The sequence below is a fragment of the Chlorocebus sabaeus genome, chromosome 1 (genome assembly GCF_047675955.1).
Source record: "Chlorocebus sabaeus isolate Y175 chromosome 1, mChlSab1.0.hap1, whole genome shotgun sequence".
Lineage (NCBI taxonomy): Eukaryota > Metazoa > Chordata > Mammalia > Primates > Cercopithecidae > Chlorocebus > Chlorocebus sabaeus.
This window is the reverse complement of record NC_132904.1, coordinates 118,575,900-118,601,663: the sequence shown is the minus strand read 5'-3', so window position 1 is coordinate 118,601,663 and position 25,764 is coordinate 118,575,900. Positions and strand designations below refer to the sequence as shown.

At 39.4% G+C, this 25,764-nt stretch overlaps 1 long non-coding RNA gene across 1 annotated transcript; it reads right to left on the bottom strand.

Moving 5' to 3' along the window:
- Nucleotides 1-2,278: 2,278 nt before the first annotated feature.
- LOC140711508 (uncharacterized) lies at nucleotides 2,279-25,764 on the bottom strand. The gene is made up of 3 exons (XR_012092777.1): nucleotides 25,264-25,764; nucleotides 16,518-16,635; nucleotides 2,279-2,630 (listed from the first exon to the last, which is right to left on the bottom strand). It is a non-coding gene; the product is annotated as an uncharacterized lncRNA (long non-coding RNA).

The window sequence follows — 25,764 nt, the reverse complement described above, 5'->3', positions numbered from 1 at the left end:
CGACCTTGGCTCATTGCAACCTCCACCTCCCAGGTTCAAGCGATTCTCATGCCTCAGCCTCCCTAGCAGCTGGGACTACAGGCATGCGCCACCATGCCCAGGTAATTTTTGTATTTTTTAGTAGACATGGGTTTCACCGTGTTGGCCAGGTTGGTCTTGAACTCCTGTCCTCAAGTGATCTACCTGCCCCAGCCTCCCAAAGTGCTGGGATTACAGGTGTGAGCCACTGCACCTGGCCAGAATACTCATTTTTTAAAAAGGATAAATGAGGAGGAAAGTAATCTGTTTGCCTCTAATTATAATGGGAAACAGCATAATTTGAACAAGACCAAAGCTCACATTGAGAGCTGTGGTCTCTGCTTTTCAAGAAACCCAGACTATCCATCAGAAAGTTTCCATCTAGATTTTTATAGGCATATTTGTTTTGGCCCCGAGGACAGCATACTTGTTTTCCATGTTGTACTCATTTGTAATTTTAAAGTTCTAGAATTTGATTCCTTTCTCTTCTGACACCAAGAGCAGTGCCTTGAGCATAGGTGTTATGAAGGGTGTGCTTCAGGGAAGAGGTAATAGGATTTTTGTACATTTCAAACAGTTGCTCCTCTTGTGCTAATACAGTTGAAATTGTCTGTGGACCTAAATTGTCTACCGAGAGCCAGTTAAAGAAATGTTTGTGCTCTGGGAGCTAGGAAGAAGGCCCTGTGATACTCTTCTATAGAGGGCAAGGAAAAACTTTCCCTTTGCCCTCTGCAGGTTCACTGAAAATAAACTGACAAAAGGCAGATTAATAGAAAAAAAAATGCATACAAAATGTATTAAGAGGCACACACGTGCACTCGAGTCACACAAAATATGAAAAGTCAAAGAAAGGACCAGATGGTTGATTCTTTCGTTAAATCAAGTTTAGTCCAAAGCTGCCTTCTTACATATTCGAAGTTTGACCTAAAGATTTCTCTGTATGTCATGAACTGTAACCTAATTTGAGTTGTAAACAGACTGTAGCCTACTCTTGTGCCAATCGCAGAGGTTTGGCCAATCAAAGGAGGCCAACTCTTCAAACCACGTTTAAATAAGGCAGATGCCAGGCTGTAACCAACTCCGCTGTTTCTGTATCTCACTTGTATTTTTCTGTACATCGCTTCCCCTTTTTTTTTTTTTTTTTTTTTTTTTTTGAGACAGGGTTTTGCTCTGTCACCTAAGCTGGAGTGCAGTGGAGCAATCTTGGCTCACCACAGCCTCTGCTCACCACAACCTCTGCTTCCCAGGTTCAAGAGATTCTCGTGCCTCAGCTTCCCAAGTAGCTGGGATTATCGACATGCACCACCACACCCGGCTAGTTTTTCTACTTTTAGTAGAGATTGGGTTTCACCATGTTGACCAAGCTGGCTTGAACTCCTGGCCTCAAGTGATCCACTGGCCTTGGCCTCCCAAAGTGCTGGGATTACAGGCACGAGCCACCATGCCCGCCCCATCACTTTCCTTTTTCTGTCCACAAATCTTCTTCCACTATGTGGTTGTGCTGGAGTCTCCAAGTCTATTCTGCCTCAGGAGGCTGCCTGATTCATGAATCATTCTTTGCTCAGTTAAACTCTGTTAAATTTAATTTGGCTAAGGTTTTTCTTTTAACACTTCTATACCATCTTGAGGTTACAGAAAGAATAGATGCATGGAGCATGGCAAGACAGGTACTGGGAGAGAGAGAAGAGAAAAGGCAAGGCTGGCAAAGATGGGCTTGTTATTGTAGATGATAACTCACAAGTAGCAGCTCTCAAAAAGAATAAGTTACTGTCAAACCACCAAAGGTGTGAGACTTTCAGTAACTTTATCTCGTGAGCCAGTCCTTCCTGGATCTAGACAAGGGGTGAGCACAGAAAGCCTGCCTGCTGATTTCAACGTTGGATAGGTTCTCTAGAGATGCAAATCTCCACAAAAGGCAGCTTTTCAGGGCTATTCTGTCTGCAGGCCCTCTAAATAGCCATCTCAAAATATGTCAAGGAAGTATTTTGGGGTGAATATTTTTGTTTTCCTTTAGTCTTCCATTTGAAACTTTAATTTTTAGAGTGTCACATATTAAAGCCCAAGTTGGTAGGTTTGGGGAGATTTGGGTTAGAGATCGTGAGATATGAAGTTGGCAAAAGGGGAAAAGAAATCCCTATGGGAACAAGCATCCCACATCTTCTTGAATCAGTCTCTTAGTCATGAGAATAGGTCCGTTCAGTTAAACAGTTGTGTTCCCTATGATGGCATTGCAGATGGGCTCTTGTAAGGGCCAAGGAAAAAACTCCCCCTTTGCTCTCTGAAGGATCGCTGAAAAATCACTGACTAATGGCAGGTTAATAGAAGAAAAGGCATATAAATTTATTGCGTCATAGTTTTAGGTGACACAGGAGCTTTCTGAATGAAGACCCAAAGATGCAGGGAAAGTTGTCCATTTTTATGCTTAGGGTTAACAATGTAGGGACAGCCACGTAGAAATATGATTGAACAAAAAAGGTGTAATATAATGGTAATAGACTGAGTGGGGAAATGCAGCAAGGCCTGTCTGGTTAGATTCTTCTTGGCCTTTCTGTGCAGCATTCCTTCCTTCTGAGTATCGGGCAGGGACCTCTCTGGAATGGAGGTCTTGGGACCTACAAGCAAACAAGATGGGTCAGGTAATATCTTTTCGGTCAGTTTTTACACAGAAAGGTGTGTGTTGTGGAGGGTTGGGGGAGTTAGAGTAATATTTTTACATTTTATGGTTGGCTTTGGGGAAAAGGTATTCTGGTTTCTATGAACCACCTCAGGGAAAAAGGATTCTGGTTTCTATGGCTAACCTTGGGAAAGAAGGAGAGGCCGGAGACAGAAGGGTGGGAGAAGGTCAGAGAGAGCAGGTTTTGGGGCCTTTATTTTGGGGTGTCATTTTCTGAGCTCCTACATTTTCAAATCTAGGTCTCTATATGTGATGCAGGAAAACAGATCTTTAATAAGAGGCATGTCTATGGAAACAGAAGGAAAACAAAAGTTAATGTCTGGAGTCGTCTATAAGCTAGTTCTTCTAGAAGCATCTTCAGTTGGAGTAGGCAGTCAGTGGAAGACTGGCAGATTTTTCTGGATTGCAGTTTGAATCAGATGTTCCAATGAATTGTCTGGATAGTTCATAGATCAGCAGGCACAAAAGCCATTTACAAATAAATTGCTGTAGTGATTTCTTTCAAAGTTTATATCAAGTAATCTAGCTTTACTAGGTAGGCCTTTTGAAAAAGCACAGTTTTAATTTCTGTCAATTAAAGTGACAAGGGTGGGAGAAAAATGGGGATCATCAGTCTGAAGGGTCACAACCAGATATTTGAAGGAACTAATGTCTTAGAATTTTGTTTGGATAGTAGGTAAATAATACAACCTCAAACAAACAAACAAACGAACAAATGAGGCGTTGTTATCTGATACTGGGTGTATTATAGGTTTTCTTCCAGAACATATTTTTTTCTCTTTTCAGTCCCCCATTTCTACCAAGAATAAGTAATAGTAAGACCTTTATTAGCCTAATAAATGTTTGTCTCATTATTATTTTTGGCCTGATTGTTTGCATAAAGTGCATCAAGAATAGTGATGTGCCATACAGGATCTTTTGAAGCTGGCTTTGCTGGAACCTTGTGATAAAGAATTTGTGATTTGACTTTTGAAAACCTGTTGATGCTTAGGAGCCAAGTCAAAGGTTCTGTAATACCTGTACAAACAGGATGAGTTCCTCTTCTTTGAAGTTCCCTAAATATCCCAAGGTTCCTGGGCCTGTCAGAAAGTGACATTCTTTACTTGCCACAAGGAACCTTGTTAGAGACCCACATAAACAAGATACCAGGCTTGTGTTTTCCCAAGTCTATTGGTCTTATAAAGTCAACCTCAGTTCCTCAAAGCAATCTGGTCATGTTTGAGAATATTACATTCCAGTCAGAGACGTGGTAAAATAACCAATGTCTCCAATTGTGTCCTGTTACAAAAGAAAACAGATTCTTACTGAATTTATACAGACACTTATGTTGCCATACAAAAAGAATGCTCATGAATAGTTTTCAAATTCTGGAAGGATCAGGTAGAGAGAAAAGTAAATAAGTTTTGCTCACAGATACTTTTTACCCAATTGCTACAAGCTATAGAGAACTTTGAAAGAAAAAAAGTTTTCTTGACTCTGGAAAACAAAATATAAAAAGAATCAGTAATGTTTTAAACAAAAAAAGGCAAAAAGGTCATTTTAGTTTTCCATAAGTTTCATCCCATGTAATTCATTCTTATTCTGGTTGATGTTATGTTAGAAATTTTATAAGTCCATTTTTTTTCCCTTGGAGTTTTTGAAATTGTTACCCAGTTCAATTATATGATTTCAAAGTTGTCAGAAATCTGCATTTAAGAGTACTTGTTGGTCAGGCGTGGTAGCTCACACCTGCAATCCCAGCACTTTGGGAGGCCAAGGCGGGCGGATCACTTGAGGTCAGGAGTTTGAGACCAGCCTGGGCAACATAGTGAAACCCAGTCACTACTAAAAATACAAAAATTAGCCAGGCATGGTGGTGGGTGCCTGTAATCTCAGCTACTCAGGAGGCTGATGCAGAAGAATCACTTAAACCCAGGAGGCAGAGGTTGCAGTGAGCTGTGATCATGCCACTACACTCCAGCCTGGGTGACAGAGTGAAACTCCGTCTCAAAAGAGTACTTACTGCAGTCTTTTCCATAAACGTCCTTGAAGGCACAATACTGAGATTTGCAACAAGCTTTTAGAAAAAAAAGCGTCAAAATAAAACAATTAACTGTGGATGACAAGACTTAAAATGGCCATGATTAAAGACACAATTGATAAGGAAATTTGGTTATTTTCTACAAAAATTTAACCAAAGAGTCATAGTTATGACATAAAATATACCAAGGCATATCAACATTTTAGGAATCATATACTTTTGGAATACCTGTTAATAATATGTATATACAAGATAAAGAAGGTTGAACATCATTTCTTTACTGCTACAGTTTTTGCTTCCTATTAATACCACACAAACATCTTTTTCAAAAGAGAAAACCAAATTTTACACATGTGTTTATGTATTCACATTAAACCTAATTTTAATAAAACCTTATAAACAAATTTATCCAATCTCAAAAAGCTTTGACCACACAAGATTTCCATGAATCTTTTATAACGTCTTATATTTTTCTATTCTCTTTTTATATCTGTTGAGTTTTGTCCATATCATTTTTTATTCCTTCAGTTTGAAACAACCTTTAAATTACTTCTAAACTAGGCAAAATCATTTTTCTTTAACAATAAAACCACATTCTCTTGCCCTTTTTAATAACTTTCTCACCAAAAACATATCTTGTCCCCCTCTTTTTGGTGCAATTTGCATATAGAATTATTATTCTCACATTAGTGGTCTTAATTACATATGTTAATATAAATTTTAACACTTATTTACCATAATTTCTAGTGAAAATCTAGGAAGTTTGTGCCTTTGAACTGTTTTATATGAGAATTTGTAGTTAAAAACTATTTCATAATATCTTAGAAAGATATGTTTTCTCAATTTGTTGTTTATTGACAAGTCTAAATATATTTAGCTTTTCTATATCGTAAAAAACAAGATATCAAAGTGTATAAACTTAACTTTTGTTTAGTAATTAATGTTTCAGTGTTTTACTTGGAAATGACTCAGACATTTTTATGATAATCTGTTACATAATTTAATATAACATGACCAAGATTTTAAATTCTAAAAATAAATTTGAAATTATGACACAGATACCTATCCTAATTCCTTTCCCCAGTGGCCACATGGCACCCGGGATGGCTATGAAGTGCAGGGTCTGTCTGGGTCCTGAATTCCCATACCAGATATACAGCCCAGGATGGAGAACAGAACTGTGATGATAATGCCTGGAGGATTCGCCCCTTCCCAGCATTGCCAAGAGGCATAGCTGGACCAGGGAGGATGAGGCCAGATTGAGCTTGGCTTTTCCTTGCAGCTAATTGTCAAGGCACTCTGGACACTCATGTCCCCAGTCACTGCCATGGCCACCTGTTCAGACCGCAGAATTCAGAGGCTCAAAATAAAAAAATAGGCTTATAGCAAGATGTGTGCAAGGATTTGGGAAAGCCTAGCAGTCAGAGTTTACAGCTTTAGCTTACAGATAAACCAGACATGTATATGAAATATTACAGAAGTAGTTTCATGAACTTAAAACATGTATCCGAGACAGCATAAACCTATTCGACCAGTAGACCCAGGCAAAAATGCCTGAATTATATTTAATACCAACAATTGTGGAAACATTTCTATTTTATTTTACCAACCATCTTAAAACTAGCTTTATTTACCTAAGATTATTTCAGATCACATGAACTATCACATATACATATAGATCTACGAACAGAAGCAGATCTTAAAGCTTTCATTAAGTTTTTGCATTTGCCAGCTTCTAGTTAGTTTTTGTTTTTCCCCATTCAGATCATTACACCTCTAATTATCTGTTTAATTGCCCTAAGCAATTGTTAACTAGGCGACTCTAAATTCACACTCCCGAAAGGATAACTCTGAGGTGAAACAAGAAGAAAATTTATATCTCAAAGGTGCAAAACTTAGATATAAACATCATTATTTACCAAGACAAAGAATGGTATGGGTAGAGGCCCAGTTAAGTCAAGATAGTTAGGAAAAGGACTTTAAATAAAGGTAAGGTTTTCTATGTAAGCTTTTAAGTAAATAGCTTTCCCATTGTAACAGTTTCTAGTGGTTTATGTAGAGGAAGATGCCCTTACAAATGGAGATTTTGTTTATAGATACAAATTCCTTTTACAAAGAGTTTAAAAAATAGCCAGCTAAATGCCAGAAAGTTGTACTTTGGAAACTGATTTAGTTGGATAGGTGGCTTTTTAACTTAGTTTCTGTTTTTAACTGGATTACTGAGTTCAGGGCAGAACTCATTAAAAAATAGTGCTGACTCATGACTCTTGGGGCTCCATGAGGAAGACAGGGACCCCAAAAGGTCAGTGGTGCTTTGGCTGTATTCCTTATAGGAACTTAGAGTCTCTACAAGCCTCTTTCAGATCTCTTTATGCAACAACTAAACCCGTCATGTTTCCTTTCTGTACTTTTTAAATCTACTGACTATCAAATGGAGGAAGTTGGGGCTGACAAAGGTGACAAAAGGAAGGGCAAAAGCAAATGGGCAAATTAGTCCAAGGGGAGTCAGTTTGGGAAGATCTTAAGCTTCTCACAAAGGCCAATACAATTTTATATTTTTCTTTAAAGCAAAAATCTTGTCAACAAGAAAGGAAGCTAACAGAAGGGCCAAACATAAAATTAAAAAGGGTTTTCACTTGACTGAAAAAAATACACATGAGAGAAATAGGATCCAAAAGAGAACAGAGGAGTTTTTTTTTAATCAGTCTGAATATCAGCTTTTAATTAAGCTGACTTTTGACCATAGCGCTCTTAAAATATATGTATTTAATCTTTCGTTACCAGATTTTAGTCAGGACAAGTAGCCAATGTTCCTGGCTTTTGAACTTCTCTCTCTCTCTTTTGTTTTTTAATCAAAGGTCACTATCAAGTGACTCAGAACCAAAACCAGCATGCTTTTTATAGTTTCACCATGGATGCACTAGCCATCTCCGAATAGGAGCAAAAAGCCAGTGCCCACAAGACCCAGAGCCACTCCAAAGAAAGCTAGAAGGAAAAAGAGACTTGGAGATGAACAGGAAAACAATAGCTGCCCGCAGAAGGGAAAAGGATCACTAACAAATGAATATCTTAAAACGTTGAGTCACACAAATACAAATTCAAAACAAATAATTCAAACTAATTCTTATAGATGTTTCTTTCTTTCTTTCTTTTTTTTTTTTTTCCTCATGAGCTAAAGGATTTATATCCCGAAGGGACTGACTCTCTAACTGGAAATTAAACTCAGGCCTCAGCAGTGAATGTGTGGAATCCTTGCCACTAGACTGCAGACTGGAGAGCTTTCCTTGAAGATCCTGTGGGGGATCCAAAGCAGGCATTTTGAACGTATGAAGGATTTTAACTTAGTTTTAAATTTGATTTCTGCTTTTTTCAAATCATGCCAAGGAACTTTTTAAGGCTATATTTCTTTTTTATTTCTTTCATAGGTACTGATAAGATAGCTATTTAGGACAAGAGCTCTCTTAAGAGTTCTCTTTTAAATCTAGCCAATTTATTTATTCCATCAGTGACTCAAGCCAGTAAGCCTTTTCCATGGAAAGTCCCATGGGTTATTTTCCAGGTCTACAATACCATGGTCATAAGTGGCATTTTAAAAATGGATGCAAAACTTGCACTTCCCCAATGATACCCGTCTCGCAAATTTAGTCCCAGAAATAAGCTAAGATAGCAAAAGGCTCTTGTTATAGACAGTTTATGGCTGCTGTTTATGCCTATAGTGTCTCCAGTATCTCACAAATTTGTGAGGGTCCACCAGTCACAGACCTGTTAATCTGTGACACTGGGTAGGCCCTCCTGGAAGTGGACTGTCCTAGTTCTAACCAGGCAACAAGAGTTAAGGCAACAAAAGCCCCTTATAGAAGAAACTCTTTAAGTCAAATTCCCCTAAAAGCTTGGCACACTTAGAACACAGAGTCTGCTGCTTAACATTTCAGGTTCCCAGTCCTTTCAGGCTGGCCACCACATGGGACCCCATGGAGATCAGAGAACGAGAGAGTTACTTGGTTACCAGTCAAGCTCTCAAGGACGTACAATGAGAGGGACTCTTTATGACAAATATCATAGAAAGATAGAGACAAAGGAAAAAAATACATTTGGAAAAGAGAAAAGAAAGAACAGTAATTTTTAGCATCTGCTTCACTGGATTTCACAGACACCCAGGAATCTCACTGTAAGAAATTCGTGCCCTTCTGCTGGCTTGTCAGGTTCTGGGTAACATTGACTTCAGCTTTCAGAAGAGCAGGACAGTTCTGGTTATCCTGTTCCCAGTACCAAAAACTGTAGGGGCCAAGGAAAACCTTCCCCTTCGCCCTTTGAAAGTTCATTGAGAATACATGGACAAAAGGCAGATTAATAGAAAAGGCATACAAAATGTATTAACATGCACACATGTGCATGGAAGTCATACAGAATATAAAATCTCAAAGAAAGGCCCAGATAGTTGATTCTTTTATACCATCTTGAGGTGACAGAAAAAGTAGAGGCATAGAACATGGCGAACCAGGTTTTGGGACAGAGAGAAGAGGAAAGGCAAGGCTAGCAAAGGTGGTCTTGTTATGTAGATGAAGCCTCACAGGTAACAGTTCTCAGAAAGAATAGGTTTCTGTCAGACCTCCGAAGGTGGTGTCAGGCTGTCAGTCTCTCTCTCCCATGAGATAACTCTTTCTAGATCCAGATGGGGGACAAGGGGCAGAGAAAGCCTGGCTATTTATTTCACCAATGTGGATTTTCTCTACAGATGCAAATCTCCTCCACAAAAGGCAGCTTTTCAAGGCTATTACTGTTTGCAGGCCCTCTGAATGGCCATCTCAAAATGTGTTAAAGAAGTATATTTTGGGGTAAAATATTTTTGGTTTCTTTTATTCCTTTTAGCACATCTGCCAGGCAGTTTGTTGTCAGCTGTCTTTTCATTCTGTTCTAAGAAGCCAGGTTTCCTTACACAGTGTCCCCAGCGGATGGCAGGGGAGGAAGACACAGGGAATGTGGATATTTTTTGCCTCTCTTCTGCTTCAACCAGAGAAGACCCCTTGCAATGGTTTGGATGTTTGTTTTCTTGAAACCTTATGTCGAAATTTGATCCCCAGTGTTGGAGATTGGGTCTAATAGAAGGTGTTTGGGTCATGGGGGTGGAGCCCTCAAGCATAGGTTAATGCCTTCCCTTGGGGGTGAGTGAGTTGTTGCTCTATTAGTTCTCCTGAGAACTGCTTGTTAAAACGAGCCTGGCACTTCCCTACTCTCTCTCTTGCTCCCCCTCTTGCTCCCCCTCTTGCCATGTTATTTCTGCACAGGCTGGCTCCCCTTTGTCCTATGCCATGAATGAAAGCAGCCTGAGGCCTTCACCAGATGCCTATCTTAAACTTTCCAGCCATCAGAATCGTATGCCAAATGAACCCCGTTTTTAAATAAATTACCCAACCTCCAGCATTTCTGTATAGCTACACAAAATGAACGAAGACACGCCTTTTACCTTTTTATATATATATTTGTATAAAAGTCCTTTAGGTTTTGTTTTATTTAGTTTGAAAATGACTGGAATATGAAATAAGTGTGGAACTTACTGCCCATAGCCTGAAGACTGTGACAGGAATGTCCTCGTGACGCAAGATGAAGGGAAAGTGATGACCATTTACTGAGGGTCCAGCCCCAGATTCCTCTGCCAGCTTGGCAGGTCCTAGCAGATGGGCAGCTGAGCTAGTGATCATGGGAGCTCTAAGTGTTGGGTGATTTGGGTGGGGGTAGTAATGATTGTTTTATTCTGAGAGAAACAGCTTATGAGGAAGCTTATGAGTAGCTTATCTGCTACTGATCACATTATTTTTGCTGCTCTTATTCTCTTGTGACCACATGTCTATCTTTGTTGCTTCTGCTTTTCTTTCACTTGTGATGAGCGAATGTGTTGACCAGGCTCTGAGACTTTCTGGAACAGCCAAAAGGTGATTATGATGGATTTTGCCAACATAAAGTAATCTCGTAAAAAGAATTCTCCAAAATAGGGTTAAATTCTCCAAATCGGGTTAAATGATGCCCTTCTGCCCTTGGGCCTACAAATCTATTCAATCATTGTTGCTTTAAGAAAACAGTAAGAGGAACCAGTTAATTGAATTACATTTTTTGTAAAACCTTTAATCTCATAATATTATTTAAAGGCATCCAGGATGGAAGAGCACTTTGATCTAATTCCCTTCTTGCTAGACATTCTGGGTCAGGCTGTTCCTGGTTGACTTGACTAGGACACAGTGAGCAGTGCTAGATTCAGAGAAATGGAGCCCCTCTATTCACTCTGCTGAGTAGTCGGCCAGCTAGATGACAGAACTTCCATCTCTGAGACTTTTTTCCCTCCAAATGTATAATGCTAAGTGGCAATTTAATGGAAAGAGCTTCTTTAAATTTCACATTTAGACCTTGCCAAGGAATTTAGCATCAAGATGAATGGATTTTCTGAAGATGACATGAATTAAGAATGTCCTTTCTTGCAATATTTTCCCATCTCTAGCCTCCCTAGTCTAATGACATCTTTGGCTCCAGCCTACTTTTTTGTTTTTCTAATCCCGTTAGGTTTTCTTCCTTTCACCTACACCCCCATCAAGGAACTGGCTAATGATCATCTGGCAGGTTTCTGTGGTCATGCCAACATTAACCTGCAGGTGATAGGGAAACTCTGAGTACCCTCAGGATGAGCTATGTCCTAGTGCTATTCTTTCCTTGATGGTTTCGGGCCAAATATTTGGCTGTATAAGGATGAAAAATGCTTCTGAATACAAGTGCTGGCTTTTAGATTCCAAAAGAGATTTATGTAGTTTAACCTGAAGCTTTTTTGATGTCTTGACTAAATCCATACTTAGTTTGAAGGACGCTAAGAGTCTGACTCGAGGTCAAATTAAAAAAAAAAATATTTCACTCATTGATGATTTGGTATCTTTGCTTTTATACCTGATGTATTTGGTAGTTTTCTTAACAAATGGATATATAGTAGAAACTCTCTCATCCAACCTCCAATTAACTGACTAGACAGATGAAATAAGGTGCCCCATTCTCTCTGTAAAACATAAGTGGGTGCTATAGATGCAAACCTAATGCAGTGCAGTCTGTACACCAGCTTGCCTCTCCATCAGTTGAGTTCCCCAAAGTCACTAATGTTCGTTCCTGTTTCTGCCAGTTTTACTTGCTAAGTAGATACAACTTAATTACATGATACATGAAATGTTGTTTCTACAAAAACTATGCTGAATGCTGGAAAAACAGAGTCACTAAAAGTTTGTTTTTGAATTAAGTATGGTAAAGACAACTCTAAAGGTAAGGGACATGTTCTAAATATTTAGAATTATTCTAGTTACTTTTGGTAATTACTCCAGGGCAACAGCTTCAAAGTAGGACTGTCCTGAGCAAATTAGTACATGTCAAAGAGATATGGTTTACCAAACCAGCATATGGAGAATAATGAATATTTCAATAAGGGGAAACTGTATGTATAAAGATGTGAAGGAGGGTATGTGTGTGTGTATGTGTGTGTGTGTGTGTGTGTGTGTGAGAAAATGAACCTTGGTTTGGTAGATCCTGGAAAGCCACGCAAATTATTAATAGGAGGAAAATGCATATATTGTTTTTAACTTTTTAACTAAAGTATAAGTTATATATGGGAAGAGGCACAAATCCTAAGTGTAGAACCTGATGAATTTTCACCAAGTAATTTTCACCATGCATCCAGCACCAAGATGAAGAAACAGAACATTACCAGAACCCCAAAAGCTATTCTTCTAACCCTGACCAGTCAATATCTCCTGTAAGGGAAATCACTTATCTTGAATCCGTGCATTATAGATTCATTTTGTCTGGTTTAGTCTTTTACATAAATTAAATTTTACAGAATGTATTCTTTGTGTTCCTGGCTACTTTCATTCAGTATTTTTCTGAGATTCATTCATGTTCGGAGATTCAGCACATAGTAATACTTCGGTCACATTTGTTGCTGATTAGTATTTCATGATATGATTACAGCACAATATATTTGTTCACTCTACTTTTCATAGACATACGGGTTGCTTTCTGGATTTGGATATCACAAATAAAGTTAAATGAATGGATATTCTTGTATATGTACTTCATCGAATATGTATACAAGTCTCTTTAGATGCATACCTAGGGATAGAAGTCTGGGTATAGGTTATGTGTATGAGCGAGGTTAGTTGATATTGGCAAATAGTTTTCCCTAAATGGCTGCACTAATTTACATGCCCATCAGTGAGTTTCAGAGTTCCAGTTACTCCACTTTTACACCATCACTTGGTATTGTCTTTTATATTTAGCCTTTCTGGTGACATGTGCAATAGCAATTTATTGTGGTTTTAATGTTTATTTTCTTAATGAATAATGAAGTTAAATATGTTTTCACAGATTTACTGTTCATTTGGACATTTTCCTTCATAAAACGCCTATTTTCTACTGAATAAATTATTTATTGTTTGAGGAATTTGCTATATATTCTGATTATTATTCTGTCATTTATGTGTATTATATACATAAGCCAGTCTATGATTGCCTTTTCATTATTTTATTTTATTTTGAGATGGAGTCTTGCTCTGTCGCCCAGGCTGGAGTGCAGTGGCACAATCTTGGCTCACTGCAAGCTCCGCCACCCAAGTTCACACCATTCTCCTGCCTCAGCCTCCCGAGTAGCTGGGACTACAGGCACCCACCACATGCCAGGCTAATTTTTTGTATTTTTAGTAGAGACGGGGTTTCACCATGTTAGTCAGGATGGTCTTGATCTCCCAACCTTGTGATCCGCCTGCCTCGGCCTCCCAAAGTGCTGGGATTACAGGCGTAAGCCACTAGGCCTGGTCCTTCATTCTTTTAATGCTTCTTTTGAGGGACAGAAGTTCTTGATTTTAATATAGGTCAATTTATTTATCGTTTTTTTCTTTTTGATTTTTGTCTAAAAATATTTGCCTGTCCCTCAGTCATGAGAATATTCTCTTGTTTCTTATGTTTCCTTTCTTCCGTTTTGGAAGCATATTGAGGAAAAAAACAGTATTTTAAGAAGATAAAGGGGGTATATACATGCAGGATCTATCTGGGCAGAGGTTGGAAACAGGAAAAACAGCCCGGAGGCTGTAGCATTCACCTAAATACCAGGCATAATGTCATTCGAGACTAGGAGATTTGAATGGAAAGAGAAGAAGAATAGAGGGTGTAGGGCAAATTTTCCTGCTTGATTGAAGGTGAGAGAAATGACTGTAAAAAGCCTGCAATAACTGAGATTTGCTTGGAAATCAAAGAAGGTTTCCAAGCAAACATTTTTTATTGCAGAATCCAGCCTTTTAATAAATATACTTTGTGAGATAATGTGGCCTCTGTTACTAAAAAGATGACATTGAACAAGTATTTGCCATGTGTGGAGGGCAGAAGACGTGGTAATATCTTGATACAGAAAGTATGTTTGGAACAAGAAAAGACTGAAGAAATCTACTGGGAAAGAGCATAGGTCTTTATCTGAGAGATATTTAAAGTGGAACTCACCAGCCATTTATTGTGGGGAGTAGATAGATAGCTGACTGGGGCAGGGAGTTGACTTAAATAACCCTGTGGGCTCTCTCACAGGTTTAGAGGCCTCTCATCTGCCTTGCAACTGCAGGCTGAGTCATGGAGACCATTTACCGCTATGAAGACGGTATCTGTTTAATGCCAAGAAGGTATGGATTTGCCAAGTTTACTTTTTTGAAGTAGTAATTGATAAATTCCACCAAAAGTCCTTCTCCTGTCCCTCTCCCCTAAAATACACACGTCACACTGAAATTGCTTATGCTTCGAGACTGTCTAATTACACAAACTTTAATGTAATAACGTCATGAGTAAAAGATCTGTGTAAACTTTTCAGAGAATAAAGGCTAGAGTTTAGATATTTTTGTTACTACTGCATTTTCACTGTGTTCCAGCAAAATATGTGTTTCTATGATTCAAGTAAACAATTTTCTTCATCAGATTGGAGATTGATGTAAGAGTGCCCCTAACTTTTGCTAGGTCAGGATGTTGTGGCAGACTAAAATTTCTACTAGTTTCTACTGGCAATTGTATTTAATTCAGAGGAAGCAAAGGAATTAGCAGAGTATGAGACATGCAGAGTATGAGGCATGCAAAAAAAACCTAATATCATTTCTGAATTTTAATCCTAACTATTTGTATGTGTTTACTTGCTTTTGTTCGTGATCCGTCCTCATGGGACCGAAGAGGAGTCAGTTTCCTTCTGCAAAAGACTCTAGTCCCATTGAAGATACAGCTTTATCTACAGAATCATTTCTCTGTTCAATGTCATATCTCAAACCATCCCATCTGGATTTTAACCTGCTGGACAGCCAAGTCCTTTTTAGTTTTGCCTTTCCTAAATATTCTATAATAGTGTCTGTTATGGTTTGGAAATGGTTTGTTTATCCCATTATCAAATGTCATGTTAAAACTTGATGTCCAACGTAGTGGCATTGGGAGGTGGGGCCTGGTGGGAGGTGTCTGAGACATGGGAGTGGATCCCTCATGAATGGCTTGGTTCCATTCTTGCCGTAGTAAGTTCTTGTTCTAAATTAGTGAACTAAATTAATTCCCACAGGAATGGACTAACTCCCTCAAGAGTGAGTTGTTTTGAAACCAGCATGTTCTTTGAGTTTTGTCTCTTCACAGGTGTCTGCTTTCCCTTTGACCTTCTCTACCACGTTATGATGCAGCATAAAAGCCCTCACTAGAAGCCAGGGCCATGCTCTTAAATTTCCCAGCTTGCAGAACCATGAGTTAAATAAACCTCTTTTATTAATAAATTCTCCACTTTTAGGTATTCTGTTATAACAACACAAATGGACTAAGACAGTGCCTTACACATAGAAAATAATTAATCAATAGTATTGAATAAAAATTGGTTGAGTAAAATAGGGACATGGAAGTAAGAGATCTAGGCATTGAATATTTTGTGATATGGCCCAAGCTTGTGTGTACACCCTTATCTCCGACCACAGCTCCTCATACAGTCTATGCAATAGTCACAATTGCCTCATTATCATTTCTTTAACGTTGCTCACTTGTGCAACTGTAATGTACACCTGTAACTATATCAGATTAGTAGAGAAATATTGAGGCAGAAAAAATATTTGAAGTAATAATGGCCAAAACTGTTCAAATTTGATGAAAAATTACTTAAACCAAAGACCAAAAGGGTCAGTGAGCCTCAAGATAAATGAATGCAGAGAAAACCACATTTCTCACTTTGGTGGTGACTTGGACATTTCTGTTCCTTTAGCTTGAATGGCCTTATTTCTTCAAGGCAAAGCCTCCATAGGCACTTCACTCAAAAAAATATCCAAATGCTAAGCAGATGAAAATGTCCTCTGCCTCAGTCCTTATTGAGAAATTAAAATTAAAACCACAAGGAGACACCATTACATCTCCGTAAAATGGCTAAAAGTGAAAAGACTAACAGTACTAAATGCTGATGAGGACGCAAAGCAAATGGAACTCTACTACATGACTCGTTAGTAAATTGGCACAACTACTTCAAAAAAACTGTTTGGCAGTATCTAATAAAGCTAAACACACATACTCTATGATTAATTAGTGAATATATTTCCCCAAAACTTGAGTGCTTATGTCTATCAACAAACAGTCATAAGAATGTTGGTGCCAGGCGCGGTGGCTCACATCTGTAATCCCAGCACTTTGGGATGCCGAGGCGGGTGGATTATGAGGTCAGGAGTTCAAAACCAGCCTGACCAACATGGTGAAACCCCTGACCAACATGGTGAAAAATTAGCCAGGTGTTGTGGCACGCACCTGTAGTCCCAGCTACTCAGGAGACTGAGGCAGGAGAATCGCTTGAACCTGGGAGGCAGAGGTTGCAGTGAGTCGAGATTGTTCCATTGCACTCCAGTTTGGGAGACAGAGTGAGCACCTAAACCAGTAAACACAAATTTATTATATAAGTGCTATTATAAAATGAAATCTAATATAAACAATTAGAAAATATATAGTAAGAACAAATTGATAGCAAGAAGACAGCTTTTTAATCTAGATTATATTGACAATATTTGGAAGCAAGGGTGGGAAGTGGGAAAATGAAAGCAAAATAAATCAGTCGTCTTATATAAAAGGTAAAAAATACTGATTTTAAGGGTAGAAAGTGTGGGCTGTAGAAAATAAATTTAAAAATTAAAAGAACATTTGATTGCCTGATTTGAATTTTCTCTGTCAAAACACACAATTAAAAAAACTGCCTCTTGGCTGGGCATGGTGACTTGTGCCTGTAATCCCAGCACTTTGGAAGGCTGAGGCTGGCGGATCACTTGAGGCCAGGAGTTCAAGACTAGCCTGGCCAACACGGTGAAACCTTGTCTCTACTAAAAATACAAAAATTAGCTGGGCCAGGTGGTGGGCACCTGTAATCCCAGCTACTCAGGAGACTGAAACCTGAGAATTGCTTGAGCCCAGGAGGCGGAGGTTGCAGTGAGCCGAGATCATGCCACTGCACTCTAGCCTGGGCAACACAGCAGGAGTCTGTCTCAAAAAGCAAAAAACAAATAGTTTCTTTGTTTTATTTTTTGAAGTTTTATATTAGATAGTAACAAATGCTATTTTTTAATTGCAATCTTTGAACTTGGAGCTCTCCTCTGTGATTTCTCTCCCTCAGCAATAGGTCTAAGAGATGTAACCATTGTCCAGTGTTTCCCCGCCTGGCCTCTGTGCCTCACTGCAGCATGAAATAATAAACTGGTATTGGGGACAGAGAAAATATAACCCCTGCTGCTGCACTGCTCCCCAGCGAGTTGCATTTTACAAAGGGAGTGGGGTAGCAATTATATTTGATTTATAAAGCCTAAGGCAGAAGTTTTTGAAGGAAATCTCAGGAATCAAGTTTCCTTCAATTCTTTCTCCAACTTATGTCACAAGGCCTTCCTATATTTTTCCCTTCTTTACACTAACTTAAGTGTGAAGCAGTAGCTTTTGTAATTCTGCAGAGTACACGATGCTCTGGCCTCCCGTGATCTTAGAGCAGGGGCCACAGGCAGAAAGAAATTCTCTTAATAAAGCTGTATCTTTGCCGTGCTGTTCCTTTCTGATTTCAAATCCAGCTAGTTTGGACCGATGCTTGTCTCTAACATGGCACCACATAAGCAGTGGCAAGCCTCCTAAAACAGCAGCTTTGGAGGAAGCATTGTTTAATTAATCCTCAAGACGCAAAAGGGCACACATGAAGTCAGCAGCTTTGCTGCATAACATGGATTGCTATTTTAAAACTAAAAGCAAAAACTTTAAAAAAAAGTTTACCTTTTTATTTTTTTCAACTTTAAGTTCCGGGGTACATCTGCAGAATGTGCAGGTTTGTTACGTAGGTAAACATGTGCCATGGTGGTTTACTGAACAGATCAACCCATCACGTAGGTATTAAGCCCAGCATCCATTAGCTATTCTTCCTGATGCTCTCCTTCTCTCTGCCCCATGACAGGCACCAGTGTGTGTTATTCCCCGCTGTGTGTCCATGTGATCTCATTGTTTGGCTCCCACTTACAAGTGAGAACATGCCATGTTTGGTTTTCTGTTCCTGAGTTAGTTTGCTGAGAAAAACAACTACAGCTTCATCCATGTCCCTGCAAAGGACATGATCTTGTTCTTTCTTATGGTTGCTAGTATTCCGTGGTGTATATGTATCACATTTTCAAATTGGGGTTCATTCCATGTCTTTGTTATTGTGAATAGTCCTGCAATGAACATACGTGTGCATATAGCTTTATAATAAAATGATTTATATTCCTTAGGTTATATACCGGGTAATGGGATTGCTGGATCAAAGGGTATTTTTGGTTCTAGGTCTTTGAGGAGTTGCCACACTGTCTTCCACTGTGGTTGAAATAACTTACACTCCCACCAACAGTGAAAGTGGAAGAACAGCGTTCCTTTTTCTCCACAACCTTGCCAGCATCTGTTGTTACTTGACATTTTAATAATCACCATTCTGACTAGTGTGAGATGGTATCTCATTGTGGTTTTGATTTGCATTTCTCTAATGACCAGTGATGATGAGGTTTTTTTTCCGTATGATTGTTGGCCACGTGAATGTCTTCTTTAGAGAAATGTTGGACATGAACATTTACAGCCCTACTTTTTAATAGGGCTGGTTTTTTTTTTTCTTGTGAATTTGTTTAAGTTTCTTATGGACTCTGGATATTAGACCTTTATCAGGTGGATAGTTTGCAAAAATTTTCTCTCATTCTGTAGGTTATCTGTTCTCTCCTATGATAGTTTCTATTGCTGTGCAGAAGCTCTTTAGTTTAATTAGATCCCATTTGTCAATTTTTGCTCTTATTACATTTGCTTTTGGTGTTTTTGTCATGAAGTCTTTGCCGATACCTATGTCCTGAATGGTATTGCTTAGGATTTTTATGGTTTTAGGTTTTACATTTAAGTCTTCTAGGGTTTTTATGGTTTTAGGTTTTACATTTAAGTCTTTAATCCATCTTGAGTTAACTTTTGTATAAGGTGTAAGGAAGGGGTCCAGTTTCCGTTTTCCATATATGGCTAGCCAGTTTTCCCAGCACCATTTATTAAATAGAGAATCCTTTCCCCATTGCTTGTTTCTGTCAGGTTTGTCAAAGATCAGATGGTTGTAGATGTGTGGTGTTATTTCTGAGGTCTCTGCTCTGTTCCATTGGTCTATATATCTGTTTTGGTATGAGTACCATGCTGTTTTGGTTACTGTAACCTTGTAGTATAGTTTGAAGTCGGGTAGCATGATGACTCCAGCTTTGTTCTTTTTGGTTAGGATTGTTTCGGCTGTTTGGGCACTTTTTGGTTCCATATGAATTTAAAAATATGTTTTTAAAAATTCTGTGAAGAATGTCAATGGTAGTTTAATGAAAGTAGCATTGAACCTATAAATTACTTTGGGCAGTATGGCCATTTTCACAATATTGATTCTTCCTATCCACGAGCATGGAATGTTTTCCATTTGTTTGTGTACTTTGATTTCTTGGAGCAATGGTTTGTAGTTCTCCTTGAAGAGGTCCTTCACGTCCCATTTTAGCTGTATTTCTAAGTATTTTATTCTCTTCGTAGCAATTATAAATGGGAATTTATTCATAATTTGACTCTCTGCTTGCCTGTTTTTGGTGTATAGGAATGCTAGCAATTTTTGCACGTTGATTTTGTATCCTGAGACTTTGGTGAAGTTGCTTATCAGCTTAAGAAGCTTTTGGGCTGAGATGATGGGGTTTTCTTAGGATTACATCATCTGCAAACAGAGACAATTTGACTTCTTCTCTTCTTATGTGAATACCCTTTATTTCTTTCTCTTAAGGCAAATTTTAAAAATCAGAAATAGATTATATTGATATTATTTGAAAGTAGAGTTGAAAAGTGAGAAAACAACAACAAAATACATTAATCCTCTTATATAAAAATATACTGACTACTTAATTTTGACTCAGGCAATTCCACGTTGTAGGATCTATCACTTGCAGTATCTCATGCTTGTAGCAATTCTCTATGAGGTAGTTTTCCATTGAAAGAACTCAATATTGAGGAAATTTGTCACCAACTTTAGTAGGAACAGATTCATTAGAGATAATCTTTTTCAAGGTGCACAATTTCCTCAACATTGCTAATTCCCCTTAATCCTTCTTACTTTTTTAATGGAAGATGGGATGTTGCCTTTCCTATGCAATATTGCATCTTCTGCAGAATATTTCAATTCAGTGTCACTGGGAAGATTTTCATATTGATGGCATTCTTCCGATGATAGAGTTTCTTCCTTTCACTTTCCCCCATGCCAACCTCTTGACCTTTGTGATTGGTCTGTTTTCTTAAACTCTTTCTACCTGACTCCAGCATTTCAGCATGTCCAGAAATTCTTTAACTGTTTGATAAACAAAGGTAAAGAAAGATGTTCAGCTTTAACAGAAAAAATATACACCATTATTAGTAGTGTAAATAATTGGTGACCCACCTAGGAGGAAGGGTAGTGATAATGAACTCTGCAGTCACTGGCAGAGTGCCCTTGGCTAAATAGAGGCTAAGGCAAAAGTTTCTGAACTACCACTTGATTAAGGTATACAATGTCAAGGAAGAAGGAGTGGTGAGGCAGGTTAAGATGGTGAGTCAATATGAGGATATGTTGCCAAGGTATCTGCTGCTTACAATTAAGTGAACTGAAACTCAGAGTATTTGTTGTTGCAGTGGGAACTAGGGTGGAACAAGTGGTTAGAAGTATTCAAAACTGAAGAGGCTGAGAGGATCTGAGATGGTGCAAAATAAGTGACTAGTAGTGTAACCCTTGCACCATTAAAATCTGTTTGGGGCCTCCTATTATATCTGGCTCACCATTACAATTTAGTTCCTCAATTTTTGTGAAAGCCAAATGTCCTCACTCATGTTCTGATAGGGGAGGGACAAGCGCAACCAATGACAAAGACCCCTTCAGGAGAGTGGCTAGCAGGAATTTGGGAGAGGACTGACAGCAAGAAGGATATGGAAACAAGCTGTGTCTGGTCCCAAAGCCATCCTTAATAATCATCATCTCCCTTCTCCTCCATTCATTTTAGATTTTTCTTCCCATCAGCCAACACTTTAGCCACTGAGTTTTCTCTGTAGTGGGGAAATCTAGAGTTCTACTCCTGAGGGGTATGCATCCTAAATTGCCTTGCCTTTTGAGTTATGGTTGCTACATTGCTCATTTGCTCTCCTTTTTCTTTTTTTTGAGACAGAGTTTCATTCTTGTCACCCAAGCTGGAGTGCAATGATGGTGTGATCTCAGCTCACTGCAACATCTGATTCCCAGGTTCAAGTGATTCTCCTGCCTCAGCCTGCCGGGTAGCTGGGAGCACGTGCCACCACTCCTGGCTAATTTTTGTATTTTTAGTAGAGACGGGGTTTCATCATGTTGGCCAGGCTAGTCTCCAACTCCTGACCTCAGGTGATCTTCCTGCCTCTGCCTCCCAAACTGCTGGGATTACAGGCATGAGCCATTGCATCCAGCTGCTCATTTGCTCTTATAATTGGGCATGGAAGCACAGAGAGAAGTCTCAGTGGACCTCTGGATTCTGGGAATTCCTTAGACTTCCTGCCCTTATTGTAGGGTAGCCATTCCTAACTTTTCAGTCATCAGGTTCAATTATCACTAGGAATACAGTAATTCTTCTCTTTGACATTTGTCCACTGGCATGAGGAGTAAAGTGTGGCTTAGCTGGTTGTCTCTGTCTTCAATACAGTAAAACTCCTGGTGGAAACATTCCCTCCCAGGAGTCAAGACCTCTAATCTGTCGGAGTCTAATGATGTAGGAAGGAGAAGCACAAATTCTGCAAGTAGGTCACTGGGAGTGACATAGAGAGGTTTCAATCTTACTGCTACCCTTTTCTTTCAAGATTCATGAGTTCCAGTTTTTAGAGACACAGGCAGTTTCATCTTTGTATTTGGCTGACTGCCTCTGGGTGAGGGGTATATGGCAACACCCACAAGTCCCATGGTTATATGTCCATGGTTGTACCTCTTTGGCTGTAAAATATTTCCCTTGGCTTGAGGCAATGTTGAGTGTCATACCATGTCCATTGATGAGGCACTTAGACCGTGGTGCTGGTGAAAGCCACATGGTCAGGAGTAGGGGAAGAGAATCCATTTTCGGAATAGATATAGCCTTGGATAAAGAGGAATCACTGCCCCTTTCAGGCTGGAAAGGATCTGATGTATCTGATCTGCCAATAGGTGCTGGATAATTTTCTAGGGCAGTACATTCAAAACATAATCCATGGATCTGGGCTGATCTGCACACTGTTACCAATCTGTGATATGCATATAAATTGTAAGTGTATAAATTGTAAATGTTTAGGAACATTTTTAAAGTAATTTGACATTGCTACAGTGTCTAAGCTCTGATAATTTTTCTAATTATTTCCATGATGATTTCATTGAATTATATAAAAGTGTTTTCCATAGTGTTTGGTTGTTTATTTTTTGATATATATATTTGAGACAGGGTCTTGCCCTGTTGCCCAGCCTGGAGTGCAGTTGCAGAATCACAGCTCACTGCAGCCTCAACCTCCCCAGGCTCAAGCAATTCTCCCACCTCAGTCTCCTGAATAGCTGGGAATACATGTATGTACCACTATGCCTAGCTAATTTTTGTATTATTATTATTTTTTTTGTAGAGATGGGGCTTTGCCATGCTACCCAGGCTGATCTTGAACTCCTGGGCTCAAACAATCCCCCGACCTTGGCCTTCCAAAGTGCTGGAAGCAAGCAATTTGCCAACCTCAGCCTCCTGAAGTGTGCTTGGCCAGTATTTGGAAGTTTTTATAAACAGCAAATATAAAACCTGTTTACTCACCAAGGATTAAGATGCTCTGCCTGAGAGGAATGGAACCATGTCAAGTGATTATAATTAGTCTCTGATGCTGGCAGATTGAGCAGTATCAAGAGCCTTGGTGAGGGGGAGCCCAGGGTGTTGCAGCCATGCAATTCTCCATCTTTGCCATCATAGCCACTCACTCAATGGCCCAAGACAGTATTAAACCATGAAAAGAGGCTGGTTGATGTCCGCAGAAGATTATGCCACCTCCTTGGGGACTGAGAACCTTTTCTGAGGTGAATACATCTTGGTGGGCAGCAACACAAGACACAAAGATCCTTGTACCTTGTGCTTCTATTTCCATAGGTTCAACTACAAATGTCTTCCTAAAATTTACCTGTCCCAGACCATGGTAGGCTGCCCCCAACAAATGTCTTCCTAAAACCTACCTGTCCCAGATCATGGTAGGTTGGTAATGCACCCCAGACCCCAAAGATATCAGATCCTTATCCCTGGAACCTGTAAATACTACCTTATATGAAAAAGTAGTCTTTGCAGATGTGACTAAGTTAAGGATCTTGAAATAGGGAGATTATCCTGAATTATCCAGGAGGGCCTTAAATAAAATCACAAGGGTCCTTAGAAGGAGGAGGCAGTGGGAGATTCCACACACACTGAGGAGCAGGTGATATGAAGATGGAGACAGAGACTGGAGTGATGTGGCCACAAGACCAACAAATGCCAGCCGCCAAGCAGAAGCTGTAAGATGTGCAGACAACTTGTTTCAACCCAGTGATACCGATCTCCAACTTCTGGACTCTAGACTGTGAGACAATACTTTTCTGCTGATTTAAGTCACCAAGCTTTTGGTAGTTTTTAACAGCGGCCACAGGAAACGAATACACAAACATTCCAGTCTTGTTTTCTTGAGTCAAGTAAGTTGCCACTTCTCAGGAGTTATATATACATACACACACATTTCAAATTTTCTTCCATAGAAAGTGAATAGCCCAGAGTAGTGCTTAAAGCTCTGACCTCTGGGAGAATTTTCCTTCACTAAGATCCCTTAATGTCACTCCTGAGCGATGCTGTAATGTGTCAGCAGTTCATTTTTTACTAGCACCCAATATAGTGTAGTCCCAGTCTTTTAATTGGACTTGAACTATTTTTTTACTCTTTATAGATGTGAGTTGAGAGAGAAACAGAGCAAGGGGATGTAGAAGTCTGGCCATTGCTCATATCATTTACTTGTACCTTCTGGAGTTCTGTAGGCCTGATGCATGATTTCTATTATACAGGTATTACTTCCTTGACACCCGATCTTATGAATCAGTTGACCAGGCAATCTCCAACTTGATGAGCAGCCCTGGTCACATAGTCACTTGGTATCCTACTCTCATTCAGTTACTTATGAGCTTCTTTTCATATGAGAGTAATTTTCTGCTGCAGAAGGCATGGTTTTCCTCCACAATCATAGATCTGTGCCTTGGGTCTCCAAGTAGGGTTTGCAATTCTACATATCTTCTTTATCCACCTCCAACACTTCTATACCATTGGATCTAGGCCTGAGTGGCCAGACAGTTTGAACTGCAGCCTGAACCTGCAGCAGAACCTTATTTTAGTCTGGACCCCACTTGAAACTCCACTTAATATCAAGAGGTTCAATTTCATGGTTACATCTCCTGTCAGTCCTGTTCTACAGAAGACAGTCACCACTGAACTCCTCAGAGATGCAAGTGACCCCTGTAACTGTGCATTTCTTTTTGCCTTAATGAAGAGTATGTTCTGGACCCTCCCAGAATTATGGCTTCCAAAATCTTATATTCCAGTACTTTCACTGCTAAGGCAGAAATATTCAGAGGGTATACAGGTGGACCCACTGGGTTTTGCTGAGTCAGGAAAGAAAGTTGGAAAGCCTTTGACCTCCTACCTGTCATTATTTGAGTCAGGTGATAAATAGCATATCACATTGGGAAGAAAGTAGAAGGGGTCGGGACCTGAAGTAGGAATCCAGACAGATAATTAAAGCAATGTTATCTGGGTTGACTTGGATGCAATTTTGGCAATCAATAAAAAGTTATAATATTCTCCACGTATTTCTTACCACATCTATTTGGCTGCCATGACAGAGAACTCACAAAAACGGCATTACATCTCTGAAAGCACTCACCCTCCTAATGCTTATGAGGCAATGGTCTCCTTTGCTCTCCCACCATCTTTGAGGACTCAGAAGCACTTTTAGTTACCTGTGGGCTCACTGTGTGGAGAAAGTCACATGGCCTTGAGTCTGCACAGAGCAGAGAATCTTCTTTGCCCGTATGTCCATTCTGTCTCTTTTGCCTGGGATCACCTTACAGCGTGGTTCTGGCAAGACTGTTTCTCCACAGTCTGCAAAATTCCAGGGGAGTGAGGCCTGAATTCTATTCTAAGAAAGAAAGAAGAAAGACAGGTAGATTACCTTACACATCCTGAGGATTTAATAAATCATTCCACCCTCTGACTGGCTGAGTTAGTTCTGAGAAGGAATGATCTTCTATTGCCTAGCTAGGCATGGGAAACAGTTGTTCTCAGCACCGGTTGTCAGCATTTCTCTCGCAGCTAACTCCGAGGTGGAACAATTCTCGTGACTTGGAATAATTAGCTTCTGAGACAAGGAATGATGGCCAAATGCAAAATAATTAAGAAGACAAAGTCTATGCATTTCAATAACTTACTTTCCCTTTCCTTTTGCCCCTCCCTGCAATGGG